Here is a 17,524-nt window from a genome sequence, read left to right as displayed (position 1 = left end):
GGTGTGTCTTCTCTTACAGCTCCATTGTGGGACCCTTTTGTTCTGCACTTCTGTTCCACCAAATACAACAGGACTTGTGAATGGGCCTTTTAGGCACTGCATTAATACCACAAAAAAAAAAAAAAAACAAAAACCATCCCTAAATGGAATAGCTCTTTCAAGGAGATACTACCTTTAATCATTTCTAAATTCGTCTAAGGCAACTTGGAATTACCTACAAAGGACTTGCTATAAAACCAGATTGTATTGCATTTAATACCTATGCTCTTAGCCCTCTCTCCTTATTTTCTTGTACTTAGATAGATTTTCCTTTAGAGGACACTATTTTTTTTTCTTTCCGAGCATCTGTGCTGGCCCAAAAGTGGCTCAGTCCTTGATCAATACCTCTGGTGGCTGTTGGTATAGCCACTGATGGGAAGGCGGCAGAGAATTATTCAGGTGAAAGCCTACGAGAAAAAAAAATCAGTCAGGGCAAGGTCGGTTAGTTTGCTTGTTTTAAACCTTCGTTATTTTCAGAAAGGGGGAAAACCAGAGAGACAGCCAGAAAACAGATTTTTTTGGAGGATGCCGGAAGTATTTAAATACTCGGTGGAAGGAGGTGGGAGTTGATAGTAACAAAACACATTCCCAGTGTAAAAAAAAAAAAAAAAAGAAAAAAAAGGCACATTTCTGATTCCATTGCACTTTGCAATGGGGAAAAGCCTGTAAGGAGATCAGAAAGGCCTTTCTGGGTCAGCTGAAGGCGCATCTGTACTTGCCACAGAGTCTGTTCTGACCTCCAACCGTTCTCCTCTCTGGGGAATCCCGGAGTCTGATGTGATTTCTCTGCCTAGTAACACCCAACAGATTTCCCCCCGCCATGAGCCTCCACAAACATCTTCCAAAGATGTTAAAGGTGCAAAGCAAAGGTGTTGAAGTTTGCAGATGGGCACGGAGGTGGGGGGGAAAAAAAAGTCAAAAAAGGGTCAAATGCCCTTGTAGCCTTTTCCCTTGGTACGTGCTGCTGTCCTCTTCTCCAGCACAGAGCCTCAGCCCGGAGCGAGCAGGAGGACCCTCCCTGCCTTTCCCCTCTTGTCCTTGGGAGTGAAGTTTATTCCTGATGCTTGCAGGGAGCTAACCCCCCCTTCCCCCTCGCCCCGAAACATCTTCCGATGCTAAGTGATGCCGGATGCAGCCCTCCTGCCTATGATGGGGACCGGTCCCATGGGGCCCTGAAAAAGTGCTGCTTTCCACCTGGGACCGAACCAGGTCACACCACGCCGCAGACCCTTCGATGCTCTGCTCGAGGGATGCTCCGCTGTCAAAATCCTCCCCAGGGAGTTTCCGCTCCAGCAGAGCATCCTGACCTTGCAGCACTGAAGGTACTCGAGAAAGGACCCGTATCGCTTCTGCGTCTGGTTTTGGGTGGCCAAAGGGAGGAGCAGCAGCTCCTCGGTGGCCGGCAGACATCTCTGCTCGGGAAACCCAGCCTCCACAGGCGACGCTTTCTCCGTGAGTCTCGCTTTCCTCCTGTCTTGCTCCGGCCCCGTGCGATGGATGCTGTGCTACACACTGCGTGTACCATCCGTCTTTCAAACCACGTATCATCGAGCCTTGTAGGAAAGGGTGGATTAACGAATCAGTCTGGAAGGGGTTTATTCATTAAAGGGAAACCGTTTTGGTGGGGCGACAGCAACCTGGGTCCCTCACCGGTCTCCGAGCACTTACAGGTGATGTTTGCACTCGGGCAGAAAGGTGTGGGGGCCGAACTTTAGGGAGCCCCTTGTTAAAGCATTTGCAGCACATCGCTGCACCGGCCTGTGAAAACACGACTGTCACCCCGAGGCTAAACCCAGCGCTGAGAAACCTGACAGCCTAGGTGAAACCAGCCACAAGTGACTTCTCCCGTCCTCCTCGGGAGGGAAGATAAATGTCATAAGTCATCAGCCGTCACAGCTTATACAAGGCACATTTTTCTCTCCCCGGCGCTGAGCCGAAACCACTCTGGGTGGAGGGAGGGCGAGGGGCGAAGGGGAGCTGTGAATCCTGCTGAACTTCTTGTGTCCCTTGGGTGGGTTTGTCAGCACCGATAGAAAAACACCTGCGTAAAACTGGGGGAAACAAGGCATGCAACCGCCCGAGCACTGAGAAGGCAGCTAAAGCAGATGGATGGATGGATGGATGGACGGATGGATGGACGGATGGATGTCTGGATGGGTGGATGGATGGATGTCTGGATGGGTAGGCACCTGTGTGATGCCAAATCCTGCGGAGATAGAGCACAAACTCTCAGCACCCGCTGCCTTTGCTGAACAAATGCTCTTCAGCGAGCTACTGCTGAATGCAAGCAGCGGTGGATCGCAGGGATCAGGAGCAGGTAGAGGGGCTGAAAGCCCTCCGCCCCTTCCCAGGAGCTGCCTGCTCGTTTTTGGCATGGGTACCTGAGCTGAGCAAGCCCATCCTTCACAAGTCCCCTTCCTTGGCTGAAGTTGCACCTAAACTGCCCATCCGGTGGACGCCCATGCTCCTAGCACCCATCAACCCCAGCTCCTCCTGTGCAGCCCAAAGGCCGTGGACCACGTTCTTCTCTCCATGTGTGGGAATGAGTGCAAGGGAAATAAATGTTTTCAGTGCTGAAAAGTCCCATTTTCCTCCCTTTTGCCATCTTCAGGAAACTCACGTACCCCAGCAGAGCCTCCTTATTCTGGGCGCAGAGGCACAGGCTCCACCCCGGTTGAGGACCACCATGGTCCTTCTGCTCTCAATTCACCCCAGGGAGAAAAGGCCAAATCTTGCTGAATCCGGGATGACTTTGGGTCGTGCACATAAAACTCCGCCGCCAAATTTTGCCGGGTGATGAGTAAAGCCCAGCAAATAATTTCATGCAAATAACTTGCTAAGTGAATCGAGCTCCTCTCGCCTCTCACAAACTGCCCGTGAACATGCTGTGACCCGCAATGTCCTCAGGTAAACCACTTATTGGAAATCATTCGCCACTTCAAAATTTGTTCTGGGGCTTCTGGCGTTCAATAAGCGAGCTGTGCAGATTGGCAGCGGCCGGGCACGTAAATCATGGGGTGTTTTGTTCCCCTTCCTGAACGCGAGATGCCACAAGCCAGAGGGGTGGGACGCGTCCTGGAGAGAGATGGTGGACACACAGGATTGTCGAATTTCGGGAGCGTTTCAAACCTGCGCCTCCCCGACCGGTTAAGCCTCGTGTAATGCATCACTGCAAGGGAAAATGGACCCTGGCAGAGAACATAGTTCAGATTTAATCTTGCCATCTGGAGTTCACACATAAATAATTACCTGTGAACTTGCTGCTTCGATCTGCCCCGCTGACCGGCCTCTGTTGAGGCCTGGGAAATTCTCCTTAGTTAGATGTTTTGCATAAGATGAGCCAGAGGAGAGGTGCCAAGGAGAGGAATGATTTTTTTAACGTGAACACATCAGGCAGCGTTTGCAACGTTTGCCCAGAGGATATTCGTTCCCCGTATCGCTATTTTCGTGGTGGCTCTTTGCAATGATTAATTTAAAGTGCCAGCGTCAGGAATCATGGGAACATATGAGAAACCCAGTTTTTCTTTTAAAATAGAAGTAAGTTTCCTTCCTGACGTTACAGAAGAAACCTGGAAAAAGGTCATCCTTAAAGATACGTAAAACACCCCTCTGCTTCTCGTCTAATCTCCTACTTGTTCATTCCATTTCTTAATTTGGAGAAGAAACCCTCTCGTTTGGAGAGCACCATATGGTTGCAGATCACCAAAATGGAAAAGCCGCTATCATCCAACCTTTAGCAGCAGATGCCCCGATTTCCCAGGGTGCTCACCAACAGGCACGCCAGCCACCACCTCACATCCATCTTTCGAGAGCTTTCATGGCAAAGTTGGGCTTGTGATTCCCAAAGCAGGGAGCGAGGTGTGCGCTACAGGGATGATGTCTCCATCCATCACTTCCCTGTGTATAAATGGAATCCTGCCCCCCCGCTTCCCGGTCACCGCTCTGTCCCCACGCAAGGAGGAGAGCTGCTGCCAGCCCTTGCCTGGGGTGCCTTGTCCGTGCGTTATTTGCCTGCCTTGATGATGCAGCCTGCTTCTTCAGGCCATCTGACAAAGCCACCTTTTAGGGAACTTTGCTGTGGCCACGAGCTTGTCATTTCTTACACTTCCTAGCTTTTGGCCTCTTTCTGTCTGCTGCGTAGCGCTGAGAAACGCGTGGCCTTTGGTTGGGTACATGGAGGAGGTAATCTCCGCGTCCCTCTGTGCTCCATCTCAGAAGATGGGACCTCTTGACCAAGGGTCTTTTTTCTTGTTTGTTTTCCCCAATCTTACATTTTTACTGCTTGACAAGGCCAGGAAAAGCCTTTCCCCAAAATTTGCAGTCTGCTTCCCTGCAGCTATACTTCGGATGTGGCCCCGTGGTGGCAGGTGACCCCAGCGCTACCCTCCCCATCCCCATCCCAGGTGGCCCCGTGGTGGCAGGTGACCCCAGCGCTACCCTCCCCATCCCCATCCCAGGTGGCCCCGTGGGCATCTCTCGTCTCACTGCTTCCTAATGGCACGTGCGGCGTCTGCCCGGGCTCCCGGGGCTACCGCTGCTCTCGGTCAGGCAGAAGAAAGCCAAGCTTCCTCCCCACCGACGCCGGACACGCGGGGGTAAGGCTGCTCAGGCGTTCGGGTCGCTGGGGTTTGATACAGCAGGTCATCTGGGTGGATGCAGAGCCGCCTAACACGCCAGGTCACCTTCGTGCCAGGTCTTCCCTGCCTGAGCATCTTCCCATGGAGGCAGCGGGCCAGACTCTGGGTGACGGCCGGGCAGCAGGAGGGGAGGGGTCGTACCCACCACGTTTCGCTTTGTCCACCCACTTGGGGTGAGGGATCTCCCCCATCAGCTGGAGCTGGGATTTCCGAAGCATTTCCGCCACATCCTTAACCCGCGTACGCGCGCTCTGCTTCATCCCCGGTGACCCTTCCCTGCCTCGACACGTCGCCTCCTCGGGTCCCCACTGCTTATCCCAGGGCTCCTCCGTCGTCTTCTGTTGTGGCACCTCGCCGTTATTACCCCCTGCACATCCCTCTCCCCTCTTCCCCACCTCGTGATAGGTGCCCTGGGGTGAACCCCATCCCTTACGGCAAACCCCTGGCCGTTAGCGAGGCAGAGGGCTCCCGGTTATTTACCGGGGAAAAGATAAGCTACGGCATTTATATAAAATGTATTAACAATTTTGCCCTTTTCCCTCCACGTTTACCAAACTGATTTTTGAACTGCTAGCGGTCGTATTGCAATAAATATAGTTGAAATCCATTGCACGTAATGGTTTATAAATTGTGAGTCATAATTCAGCGGGAGCCTTGGGTTTGGTTTGCTGGCTTCTGTCGGTGCGTGCGTGCGCGCCTGTGTTTTCCTTTCTCCAGCCCTTAAGCCCGCACAACTCTCCAGTGGAGTAATAAATTGGGAATAATAGAAGCTCTGCTAACTAAATTTCACTTGTCAGTTGGAAGATCTCACGCTGTGCGTTAAGTTCTTGCAAATAGCGCAAGGTAAAAAAAAAAAAAAAACCAACAAAAAAAAATAACTGGCCCCTCCAGTTATTTGGTGCTGTGGGATGGCGTAGCCTGCAGATATTTGGGGCTGGGGTTCTCTTGCTGGGGAGAGAGGTGCCCCTGCCAAGGTGGAGGTGGGGAGGGGGGGTCAGCGGGGGACCGAGCGCGGTGGTGACAGGTTTTATGTTCAGTTCCCAGTGTGGGGTCCTTCCTCCAAACCGCGTTTTTTCCCTGGATCTGCACTTGGGAGGGGCATCAAGCGCAGGAAGGAGGAGACCCAGGTGGGAGCACTGGCTAATCCCCCCAAAATTTGGCCCTGGTGAAGAAGAGATGCTTGGGAAGAAGGAACATCCGACAGCACGGCGGTGCCCCCCCCCCCCCCCCCCCCCGCCTCCACGGTGCTGACCGCTGTCTCCACAACAAAAAGTCCCCTTTCCCCAACCACACATGTGCCCAAAACGTGGTGGCAAAGGCACCGGGCGGGGGAAGCAGGAGAGTTTGGGCAGACGGGGAGTTTCCCCCCCCCCGGGGTGCAGAGATCGAGCTGGAGCTCAGTGCAACGGCCGGACAGGAAAAATCCATATCTGCACACAGATTTATTATCTGTTGTGCAAAATGTAGCACAGATATTTTTAATACTTGGGGCCATTGAGCTCTCCAAACGGGCCGGCTCACCTGCTATTTTAACAACACGTTGTGACACCATCTTATTTTATAAGTATTCTTCTCGGACTTATTAGCTCCAAGCTGTCGCATCCTATTTTGAGGGAGGAAAATGCCATTAAGATGACCGCTCCGGTCGCACCGAAACTGTTTAATGAGTTTTTAAGGGACGCAGGAAATTTAAGTGCCAGTCCAGGACTTTGGAGAGGAAAAAAAAAAAAGGATCATTTAGGAATGGTGGTATTTACATCACTTTTCACTTTCCTGCTCTTTTCTCTGTGTGGCCTTGTGTTTATTGCGGGATGGGTGCATGAGAGCTCGTGAACTTCATCTGGGTCCCAGTGATGAAGAGGATGGGAATATTTAAAGCATTATCCCGGCAACATGAAGTGTCTGCAATAGCGGCACATCCCTGGGTGCAGACCCATTTTTTTGGTGAAAAAATAACCCCTTTTTCGGAAAAAAATACCCGCCCCGGGCACTGCCAGAGACCAGCATGTGCCCTTGGACAAGGGCTCAGGGACAGGCAGTGCCAAGAGAAACGGGGGTGAGGTCATGGAAAAGGGAAAACAAACTACATCTCGTGTCTGGGAATCGGCTGCCAGCATGGAAGAAGGACAGAAAAAGGAGCTTTGTGGCTTCGGCGGCGGCGGAGGGCTCGGGGCAGCCCGGGGCTGGGGAGACGGTGGGACGCTCAGCTCTGTGGTCTGTCTTTTTGCGCAAATGAGTTTATTTTGGGAAGGGAAAAAAATAAAATTAAAAAGTTTTAGAGAAAAACAGTCTGGGTTTGTTCATCTTGTAATGAGAAAGCTGGCAAGTTTGGGGGATGCTTGCAGCGCTGCTGCTCCATCATGCCCAGCAGCGTGGCGTTTTGACGGGACCGACGCGGGACTGTGGCCCCCCCGCCAGCCCGGCTCTCCGCACACAAAGCAAGCCGTGCCATGCACCAAGCGCACACCCCCGTGCCGAGGCAGGGGTGTCAGGGTGGGGGTCTCGGTGCCCGCTTTCCAGCGCCAGCCCGTCACCCCTTCCCCGAAGCACGGTTTTCCAGCAGGATCCGGGTGCTGGCCCTTGCGGGAAGCTGGAGGAGCAAGCCAGGTAGAAGCATGACACATCCCAGAAAAACAACAAAGTGACTTCCAGGAGCTGGATTTGGAGGCGAGGAATGACAGCGTTTAACCCTCGGCGCGACTCGTTGCTCTCGGATGGAGATGCATGGGATGGAGCGGCTGCAGCAAGGCAGGCGAATTTGGGGAAAAGAGCCCAGCGCTGAGGAGAGGCACCGGCGACCCTCCGTCCCTGCCATTCTGCTGCCTGCTTGGGGCTCGAGGAGCACCCGTGCACCTCCTCTGCCTGCTGGGGCTGCCGAGCCGAGCAGGCTGTCGGCACGGGCAGGCAGCCGGGGCTTTGGCAGAGCCAAGCACCATCCCTGGAGCGCATCGGAGCCAGAACGTGCCAACCATCTCCCAATGCCATCTGCCCTCCTGCCGAGCCGTGCCGTGCCGTGCCAGGCGGGCGTGGGAGGCAAGAGTCAGCCGGGAGAGCGGGAGCCGTAAGGGTTACTTCCACGAGGCTGAGAAATCAGCAAGGTGGTAATTTGGGGTTGATTAACAAAAATCAGGCACAGGTTCCTCTCCTGATGTGCATTAGGGATAACCACATCCACCTGCAGAGGCTTCAGCCGCACCGGGGCTGCAATCCCTTCACCTGCACCCCAGCCCTGCTGCGGGCTTTAAATGGGGTTTGTAGAGGCTGCTGGGGGCTTGAGGACCTGGTGGGTAGGAGGTGTCGTGTCAGACCTGGTGGGTAGGAGGTGGTGTGTCGGACCTGGTGGGTAGGAGGTGTCGGACCTGGGTGCTCGGGGGCCCTGGAGGTGCTGGGAGAAGCTGCGTTGCCTGGGCACCATGGGATGCACAGGTAGGAGATATGGCAGCTATAGCATGGCCATGAAGGTTGAGTGCCTCTTGCAGAGGGGTTTGGTTGGGTTTGGGGTTTTTTGTTTTGTTGGGGTTTTTTTGTTGGTTTTGTTTGGTTTTTTTACAGATAGCCCTTAATAATCACTTGCTGAAGATTGTACTCTGCTACTAGCTGAGCTGTGTGAACACTTTCTGGATTTCAGCTTTAGGAATGAGAAAGAAAACCTCAGTCCTAATTCCTGGCAGATTGTTCTCCAAATTGCCTGTACTCTGCCTTGCTCCATTTTTTTTTTTTTAATGTTACAATCACAGTAGAGCTTTCCTTGGAAAAACTGAAAAAGTAGCCAAGAAGAAAACATACAACTGCCCAGGAGAGATAATCAGTTGTTAAAACATGCCTGCTGCTCTAATTAGAAAGGAAATGAAATTGGGTTTAAAGTGGAATTAACTGAAGGCTCCTTTATCCCATCCACCTATCATGCTCTCCCAGCCCTTCTGGACAAATGCGATGGAAAGAAAAAAAAGAAAGATGCTCCTCCCTGAATCCCCCATCCCCTGGAGATCTCCCCAGAGCCCAGACCTGAGCAATGCCAGAGAAGGACACTCGGTCCCTTCTGCTCACCAAAACGTACCTTTGGCTTCAGTATCGCCAGTTATACGGATTCACGCAGAGCTCGTGTTTCTGCGCTGCCTTGTGCTGACTTTTGGCATCCGGGGAATAGGCAGAAGTAGATTGCCTGTGTCTAATAGGTGGTTTAAGCTGTTAGAAATGATTTTCTGTTTATTAAGTCTTAGTGGGTACCATAGATATCTTCCCTTCCTTTGGGTGAAGGGTTAAAAGCCTGTGTCATTGATGCTAATATAACAGTAATAATGCTAATAGAAAAGCATTTCTTCGAAAGGAGAAGCGCTCTGGCCCTTAAATCTGTCCCCTTGGGAGGAAAGTGTCCAAATAGGCACACTGTGTTACGTGGTCAACAGGCTTTAGTTGTCTGCTTTGTGGTCCTTCCCCTCTTGACAAGAGGGCAATCCATCCTTTGGGCTTCTCAAGGGAGGTCCTCTCTCTCTCCGCACGCTTGTCTCTGCTCTCTGCCCCGTTTGGGGAATGGCTCTGGGTTTCCCACACGTGGCTGGGGATTTCCAGGGTGCTACCAGCTCTTAAAAATGGGTGAAGTTAAAGACTGGCAATGCTAAAAAGAAAATTAAGGTATTGATGTGACCCTAGTAGCATGTGCGAGGATGCTTCTCTCGGCTCCTTGTCACCCTGTCTGACACCTTTTACTGTGAAACACCTTCTCTCTGCTTTCACTTGAAATCCGGCTTTGTGGATTCGGAGGAGGAAAAAAAAAACCAACCCCAAAACCTAGAGATGTTAGCACTGTGTCAGGAGTTTTTCTGCAAAACCAGAAAAGATTGCTCTAAAATTGGCTTGGGATGGTGATGATGGGGAACTCGGGGACCGGGGCGGGTTTCCAGCAGCACGCCGTTGGCGGGTATCGGCGGGTGAAGCCCATCGCTCCAAGGGAGAGGAAAAACCCGGCCCGTGGGAAGGCTTTGCAGACACGAATGTCATGTTGAAATTAGAACCGCAAGTCCCAGCAGGGAAGGCCTTATCTGAATAGCAGCTTGCATAGCAGTAGCTAAGCCAGTTTTTTATTCCTGTTGGCCGATTTGAATGTATTTATTGGCAGAAGTCAATGTTTGGAGATATTTGCCGATTTCGATGTTTCTAGGCAAGATCCTTTGCAGCCATCTCATGCCATGCAGCTTTCACCGTTACCTCTGAGCCTGAATGCTGAGGGCAGGACCCTTCCAACCAGACCTCCCAAATTGCTCAGGCCCTGGAGAGACGTTCCACCAGCAAGCTGCATGCATCTTTTTAAAAAAAAATAAAAAAATTTGGCTGCTCCTCCACTCCCCATCTCCCTCTGTTAACCTTTAGCATGCAATACCTGTGCAGGTCCAGGAGTTAGCGAGGCAGGAGCAGCCGTGCTAAGGCTGGCAAGAGGTCCACGCATGAAGGCATCAAGGTTGGAGTGAGACGGTGCCACGGGGCACTGCACCCTGAGGCAGTGAGTGTGTCCCCCCTGAAAAAAAAAAGGCATCTTTTCCCTTTAAAATTTAAATCAAGCTCCCACCCCTGCACGTTTTCATGCTGTGAGAGAGGGGAAATACCTTCCTGGGAGTGTTAGTTCTGTCTGCGCTCCATTACGGCCCTCTTATTCAGCTGCTTTCTGAAGCTGCCAGTCCCTGGCCCATCAATCTCTCCTTGTCTCCGCTGGTTTCTATTACTCGTCTCGGAGCCTCTTGTGTTTCTGCTATGTCTTTTCTTGGATTAAAAATGCAGCCGTATATTATACATCCTCTGAGGAGTTAGGGGAATTTGATGAGTGGGTTTTTTGGAAATGCAGACGCTCAGGACTAAGGAGCTGCTCTGCGCTCAAGTTCATCTTGATGCAGTGCTAGACGTGTACCGAAGCGGTTTTGAAATGACACGTCCACAACACATGAGAGATCCTCAGCTGGGCCGTGCACAAAGGAAGCAAGCCACTTCTGGCTTTTCCCCTTGGATTGAATTCCTATAGATCCCAGCCTTCTGCCTGTCCGTCGTGGCTCGCTCTGAGGAGATACTCGCTGATAAATGAGCAAATTGCTGGATGGCTGAAAAATGCGAACTCTGCGTCCTCTGTAATTTGTACTGCCACACAACTGTTTGTGGAAGGGAAATGCAATCGATGTATCAGACCAGAAGGCTCCAATTTAATCTCTGCAAACAGTGAAGAGTCAAGATTTTTCTCTTGTTATCTTTTTTCAATGCCACCAGAGCCCGATCCCATCATATTCAGACAAAATCTTCAGGTAATTTCATATCTTTGCACTTTTTGTTTCCTTTTTTTTTTAGATGAAACTCCCTCCTTGTCCAAAGGGTCAGCAGATGGTGCCATCTAAATCTAACTGAAATCCTACTCCCCTGCTTGAGGGATGGGCAAAAATGACCAAGTGGGGTTTATCTGTCATCGAGTTGACCTGGCTGTCCTGGGCGCTTCTGCTGAGAGAAGCATCTCTGATGGCTTCTATCTTTTTCTTCCGCTCATGGCTGCATTATGGCACTGTTCTCCTTGATTCAAGACCCAGAAACCTCAGCTTGTCCTTCTTGCCCTCCCCTGCCTGGCTGGGGGATGGATTGGGATCATGATCTTTGCTCTGAAAGGTTTCTGAAGGTGTCTAACTTGGCTCAAGCCCAGGACGTGGCACAGCCCTTCAAGCCAGCGTGATGTGTCCCAAAGAAACCCCACTCTCCAGGAGGCTTGTCTGCCCTCTCCAACCTGTAGAGCTGTAGAAAAGTCTGCTGCGTAGCAGCTGTGAGATGGTTGATCTGCATGATTTTGTGGTTTACTTGTTTCTGGGTGTCTTAATCTGTTGCAATTAGCTAGCAAGCCTTGTTTTCTTTATGACCGTTTGTAGTGCTGATTGTTTGCCATATATCTTTGGGCCTGAGCCAGAGAGGGCGGCAGCCTGGAAACCAGCTGGTACCTGAAGCTGGTCAGAGCCCTGGACTGATGCACAGACTATTTCATGATGGCTTATTTTGATTCAGAGCCATGAAGAGGTGAAGGTTGGATCTTTACCAGCCTGGAGTATCATTCCCCTAATAAATAAATAAAACCCCCAACAATAACTACAAACAAAAAACCCCTAACCCTAAAACCCAAGCTTCTACTCATTGACTCAACTGACTTCAGATCCAGTTTACCCTGAAAAACTAGTGAGTAACTGTTTGATATGAGTTGAGGAGACTTCATGCTTGGTGGTGGTCCACAAGAGATGCAGATTTTGGGGGATGCTCCATTCTGGCCCTCAGCTGCAGGAGGAGGAAGGCATGGCTGCTAACTCCTGCTTAAGATACCTGACTGTTGCCAGGTCAGAAAAGACTTGCAGGCCAAGGAATGTAAGAACTTGCTTTTAAAATTTGGGAGGCAAGGTCATTTTGCAAATCTGTTTTGTGCTACTTCCAGAGGAGAAGTGGATGAATGTGTTAAAAGAGCAAGTTTGTCTCTGGGAGGTAGAGCACGTCCTCAGTAGAACTTGCAGAGTTACCTGTCTGCAGGAATTGGGGTGCCCTAATTAGTGGAGAAGTCTGGGTGGTACGGGCATTGCCTGAAAGCACGTGCACGTGGTGATGTAGACACCAGCCTTGCTCTGCATGCTTTCCTGGTCCTGGGTTTTTTTTGGGGGGGGGTGGTGGGGGTGGTGTGCGGTTGTTTTTTCCAGGATGCACACAGTGCCATTCTCCCTTGCTAACTGCATGGCTGATGCCACTCAGGGTCTCCCAGCAAACTCTTCCCACTGCTATAGACCTTCCCAGGAGGCCTGACACACAAGAGAGGAGCATCAGCCACCTGGGCTCCCCAGAGCTTAAAAATAATCAGCTTTATCTGTTATAAACTCAAAAAGCTGTATCGGCCATCTCCCAGGTGCAGCTACGGGGTGGGGGAACCTGCCCTCCACCCCTTCTCCATCCCTCCCAGGTTTTGGGGTGTCTGTTTAGGAGCTGGGGCTGCTCGGGTTTCCTCCCGTGCAAGGCATTGCACAGAGTCAGCCTGGGATCACAGGTGCTGCTGGGTTATAAAGAAATAATAATTCATGTCTCTGTTCCTGGGTCACCCACGAAATTAATGAATGGCTTTGAAAAAATGGGTAAGCTTCCTCTTATTAATATAGTTGGGACTCTTTCTTTGCCCACAAGTGTCCAGGCACAATTAGGTCATGCTTTCAAACTCTCTTGCAACCTAGAAAATACAAGATTTTCTTTTGTAATGAGAACTGAGATGCTCTGCTAATCACACGACTCCCGAAGCAGGGACTTTGGGGGGCAGGGAAGCAAATGCAGCAAGCCGCCTGTGATAAAATCCTGATCGGGTGTGACTGGCGTGCGTAGATATCCTTTGGTAAGAGACATAAAAGCCCATGTCAGGATTCACAGGGCTGTAATGAAGTCATTGCGAAGCATTCACAGCCGCGTGGCTTCCCGGATCCAGCTCTTAAAGGGGCTTTAATGGGCCAAAAAATGGGAGGCTGCAAGGGGGAGCCTGCAGCAAAGCCCTGATTGCGAGGCGGCGGCGTGGGAGCGGTTCAGCACCCGACCAAGCGCCGAGCTTTTTGTTACAAATGGATGAGAGGAGCGAGAGAGAAGTGGTGTTTCTGTGAGACCGCCTTGGAGATGGGTATTTGGCAGGTACCTTGTCAGGAAGGATTACTTTGTGGGTAGAGATGCCGTAGGAGAGGAATATTAAGGAGAGCTTGCAGGTTTTTCTTCTCTGGGGGACTTTGAGGGATGCGTGCGTGCTGCTGTAAAAAGGAAAAGCCCCTCAAAAAGCTGCTGTGGCTTGACCATCTCTCTTGCAGAGCACAGCCTTCTCGGCACGGGTCCCTTCCTGCAGCCCAGTGGGGACCCCAGGCCACCCTTCCCTCTCCAGCATCGCACATCTCGCCTTTCTCCTGCATTTAAGATGTTAAAATGTTAGTTTGGGGTATTTGAGGGGGGGATCTGGATGTTAGGCTGGCTTCCCGTCCTGCTCCGCCTGTGGCGGTGGGCACCGGGGGTCCAGGCACCCTGGGGTGGGGACTGCAAAACAAGGAGGGGGGGGGGAAGAAACCACAAGCACAGGAGGGAAAAATAATCAGGCTGAGGGGAAGAAAAGAAAAAAAAACCCAACAACTTGTCCTCTTATAACATAAAAGCCCTCCTCCCCTCGAAAGAAAGAAAAGCCAGAGTGAAATGAAGGTAAATGCCAGAGGTTTAAGTACCATGCTGCCGAGTGTGTTTTAAAGGTTACCTTTCAGGGGGTTGAAGAGGGAGTGAGCAACAGAAAGGGAAGGAGTTGGAGTGGTCCTCGCAATGGGAAGTGCTCCAGCTCTTAATGGATTTTTATATCCCTGTCTGCTTTTCGTGGCATTATTAAAATTGTTTATTTTCAAATTTTTTTCCCTTTCTTCATCCGAGGGAAGGGGTCGGGGGGGGGGGGGGGGTGCAGGAGGACAAACTCTGTTGCCATGGCAATATCCAGCTACACGGTGTACATCTGCATCACTGATCTGGAGCAAAAATGAAGTTTTGGGGATAGTTCTTAAAGTGGGGAGAAAGGAGCCGTGTCTGGGAGCATGTTGTGGCATGTGCACGCGTGTATGCACGCACAAAAGCCAGAGGGTTTAATTACAGGTGTGGGAAGGTGACATTTCCAGTGCTTACCTGACCAGGATAAAGAACCGAGGAGCCTGAAGCGAGGTAAAGGCCTGTATATAACGCGACCGCTGCATGGCAGACCCTCTTTGCCTTGCACCTAGCAAATATCGCCCCATTTGCTATTCAAAAAGTATGCTAAAATTATCTCTCTTTTAGGGTATATGCCTTTACCTTCGGTAGGTTGTGCCTGTGCCTGGCAGACCTGGGAGGTGTGAGTTTTTAGCTTTTAAAAGCGGGGGGACAAAATTGCTTTCGGATGGTAAGTACCACCTTACCGTTCCTTGGTGTCCCCCCTCCCCTTTGCTTTCCCAGCCGGGTGGGCGACAGGAGGACCACCAAAATACCCCAGCAGACAGTTTTGCAGCGGGAGAGCATCCCAGCTCCTCCCTAGGACAGCCGAGGATGCTCTCTGCCCGCTGGCTAGGGCTTGGCGTGGTTTTGTCTCCAGAAGGAAGGAGATCTGGGGAGCAGCGTGGCTCGGCAGCACTTGCCAGCCCCCCCGGCCCGGCTCTGAGCTGTCACGCAAGCTGCTGTAAGCTGGCACAGCCCTTCCTTCAGCCCTTGCTCTCTTTGGAAGGCTGGTTTCAAAGACAGCAACAGAGAGAGCAAAGGTGTGCTCCCCCTCGGAGGGAGGGAGGGAAGGAGGCCTCCTCCCACCCCGGATCCAGGCAGGTGGGAAAAAGAATTATGCCAAAGGTGTCTGCTCTGCTCTTGAATCCTGCTTTCTCCTTCCCCAGCCTTCTGCTCGGGTTTGCTCTCTCTAATTTTGTTTTCCTGTCAGAATGCAAACCCAAGCTGCGTGCTGAGTGATGTTCAGACTCCATCGTGGTTGAATGTACTCAAAATTACTCGGAATGAGCTGCCTGCCCTGAGTCCTATCTTCCCTGCCCGCCCAGCCGTCAGGGAGAATCCTATTTCAACACAGCTCCTGAGCCTGGCTTTGTTATCTGCCCGGGTAAGCTCTTTGCTCCTTACATCATAAATGCCTCATCCTCATGACATGCCGGCAAAAAAAAAAAAGAGGCATGTTTTAGGTTTCTGCATGGGATAAACAAGTTGTGCTGGGGATAGACTTGGATAGGAACCAGCACTTCTGCTGATCCCCTCCCTCTTCCCCTGTGTGGCTGAGAGATGGCCGGGGCTGCTTGCTGGGAGCGGGGCAGCATCACCTGATGCTTAAAACACCGGTCCGTGCCAGGGCTCGCTGAGTGCAGATGCTCTGTTTCCTGGTGGGCACGGGATCCTGGGCTGTTCCCAGGGATGGAAAAGGATCTCAGGGTGCTCAGCCTGCTCTGACGCTTGGCCAAGGGAGATGTCTTCTCTCTGCTGCAAGTCTCCTCTGCTCACAGAGCAAAAGAAGCAGAGCGGGAGGCGAGCAGAGCCTGGGATGCACCAGCGCCGGGCTGCTTTGGCACGGTTTGGGCGCGACCTGATAGCATCCCTCGGGGCTCAGGACCTCCTGGCAGAGCGAAGGGGTGCAAACCTCCCCGGGAGGGCTCAGGAGGTGGCACGGAGGGAAGAGTCCCCGGCACGACGGCAATCTCCACCTCCGCGGGCCCCAGCTCCCCCGCCGGGTGCCTTGACCGGGCTCTTGCCGGGTGTCAGATGGCCTCACGGAAACAAATTATCACCTTGGCTGGGGAGGTTGATGCGATTTTCATTTACTGCTGCTTTTACCAGCCGCGCTAGGTGCCCAGCAGGACTCTGGCTGCACGCCTGCGCTGGCGCCGGGGGAGGCGAGCGCAGATGATAGAGGGTCCCCCCCCCGGCGCTGAGCTCAATTTTAGCCACTCTCGCAGCTCCTGCAGAGAGGGATTTGCTGTAACAGCACGTGCGGCTGGAGGGAGAGGAGGAGATCCCATGGCGTGGGGCGGCCAGGCAGAGCGGGGTCCCCTCCTGTGGGAGATGGGGGGCTGCAGGAGTGTGTCATCCCCCCCTGCACCCAGCAGCCAGCCTTGCCCCCGCGGGGAAGGCTTCAGCAGCGATCCCAGCTCCTGGCAGGGGACCGGGAAGGGTGAGAGGGGTGGCGGGTGCTACCTCTGCTTCACCTCTGTGGGTGCATCGGTGGGCTGCATCCGTACCCCCACCGAGGGTAGGGACGCAGAGAGACACCCCCCTCCCCTGCACCCAGAGCTCTGTCCTGTGGGCAGCTTCGTGCCACCGAGCCCCTCGTGCGGGACCTGCCAGCCCCCCACCGCGCTGAGCCACCCGGACACGTCGCCAGACGCTGTTACTCCAGCAGATGGGTGGGAAAAGAGTTAGTTTGTTAAAACTTTTCAGCTTCACACCTGAAATCTGTGTTTTGTTGGCAAACAGGTAGTACATCTAATAAAATGAACCTAATCTTTACGCCAAAGCTGTATTTTATTTTTTTTTAGCTCCAGGGGCTCTGATAACTGCTGCTTTGCTCTTATTTCACCAGAAAGCCCACAATAAAAAAAACCAGTGGAAATGCTTGGAGAAAAGTCGTTGTCAAGACAAGCAGTTATTGGAAATACTTTGGGACGCGGGGCGATGCAGAAGTCACGCAGGAACCAGGCACCGCAACCCTGCCAGCTTCTCCTGCCCCGGGAAGAGCTTGGCAGGGACGGGCTGAGGCCAGATCCTGGTGCTGTGCCGGCCACGGTTCTTGCTGCAAGGCAGGGCTGGAAAGGTATTAGCTCTCTTACTGGTTTTTTTTATTATTATTTCCCCCCCGCAAAGAGCGGGGTTTAGCATCTGCGCTTAGGGAGAGCAGCAGCAGCTACTTCCGCCGTGCTCGGCGTGGTGGCAGAGGAGAAGGGCTGGGCTGAATAAGGGAGCTGTGCTATCAGAAAGAGGGGAGGGGGGGAAGCCATCAGGCTCAGCCCCTCTTGAGCCTACGTGCTGTCTGCCAGTGTATATATTTAGCTTTTGGTTAGCTTTTCCTCGCCTCCCAGCAGCCCAGGGTGATACCCCAGAGACCCGTGCAGGCGTACCCCGTGCCCGTGGTGATCGCTTAATGCGGAAGGCTCTCGATTAGGACTTGTGTCTATTGGTTTGGTTGATAATGCCGCTACAATGCGGGGGGGGGGGGGGAAAATACATGAAAGCAAGGGAGAGATGGAGATTTAATTGGATAATTCTCACTGAAGCATCTCCTGGTTAACCAGCCAGAACCCCACCTGCATCTTTACATTATTTTGCATGTTAACAAGGTC

Source organism: Balearica regulorum, chromosome 7, assembly GCF_011004875.1.
Source record: "Balearica regulorum gibbericeps isolate bBalReg1 chromosome 7, bBalReg1.pri, whole genome shotgun sequence".
NCBI lineage: Eukaryota > Metazoa > Chordata > Aves > Gruiformes > Gruidae > Balearica > Balearica regulorum.
This window is presented reverse-complemented; position numbering follows the sequence as displayed.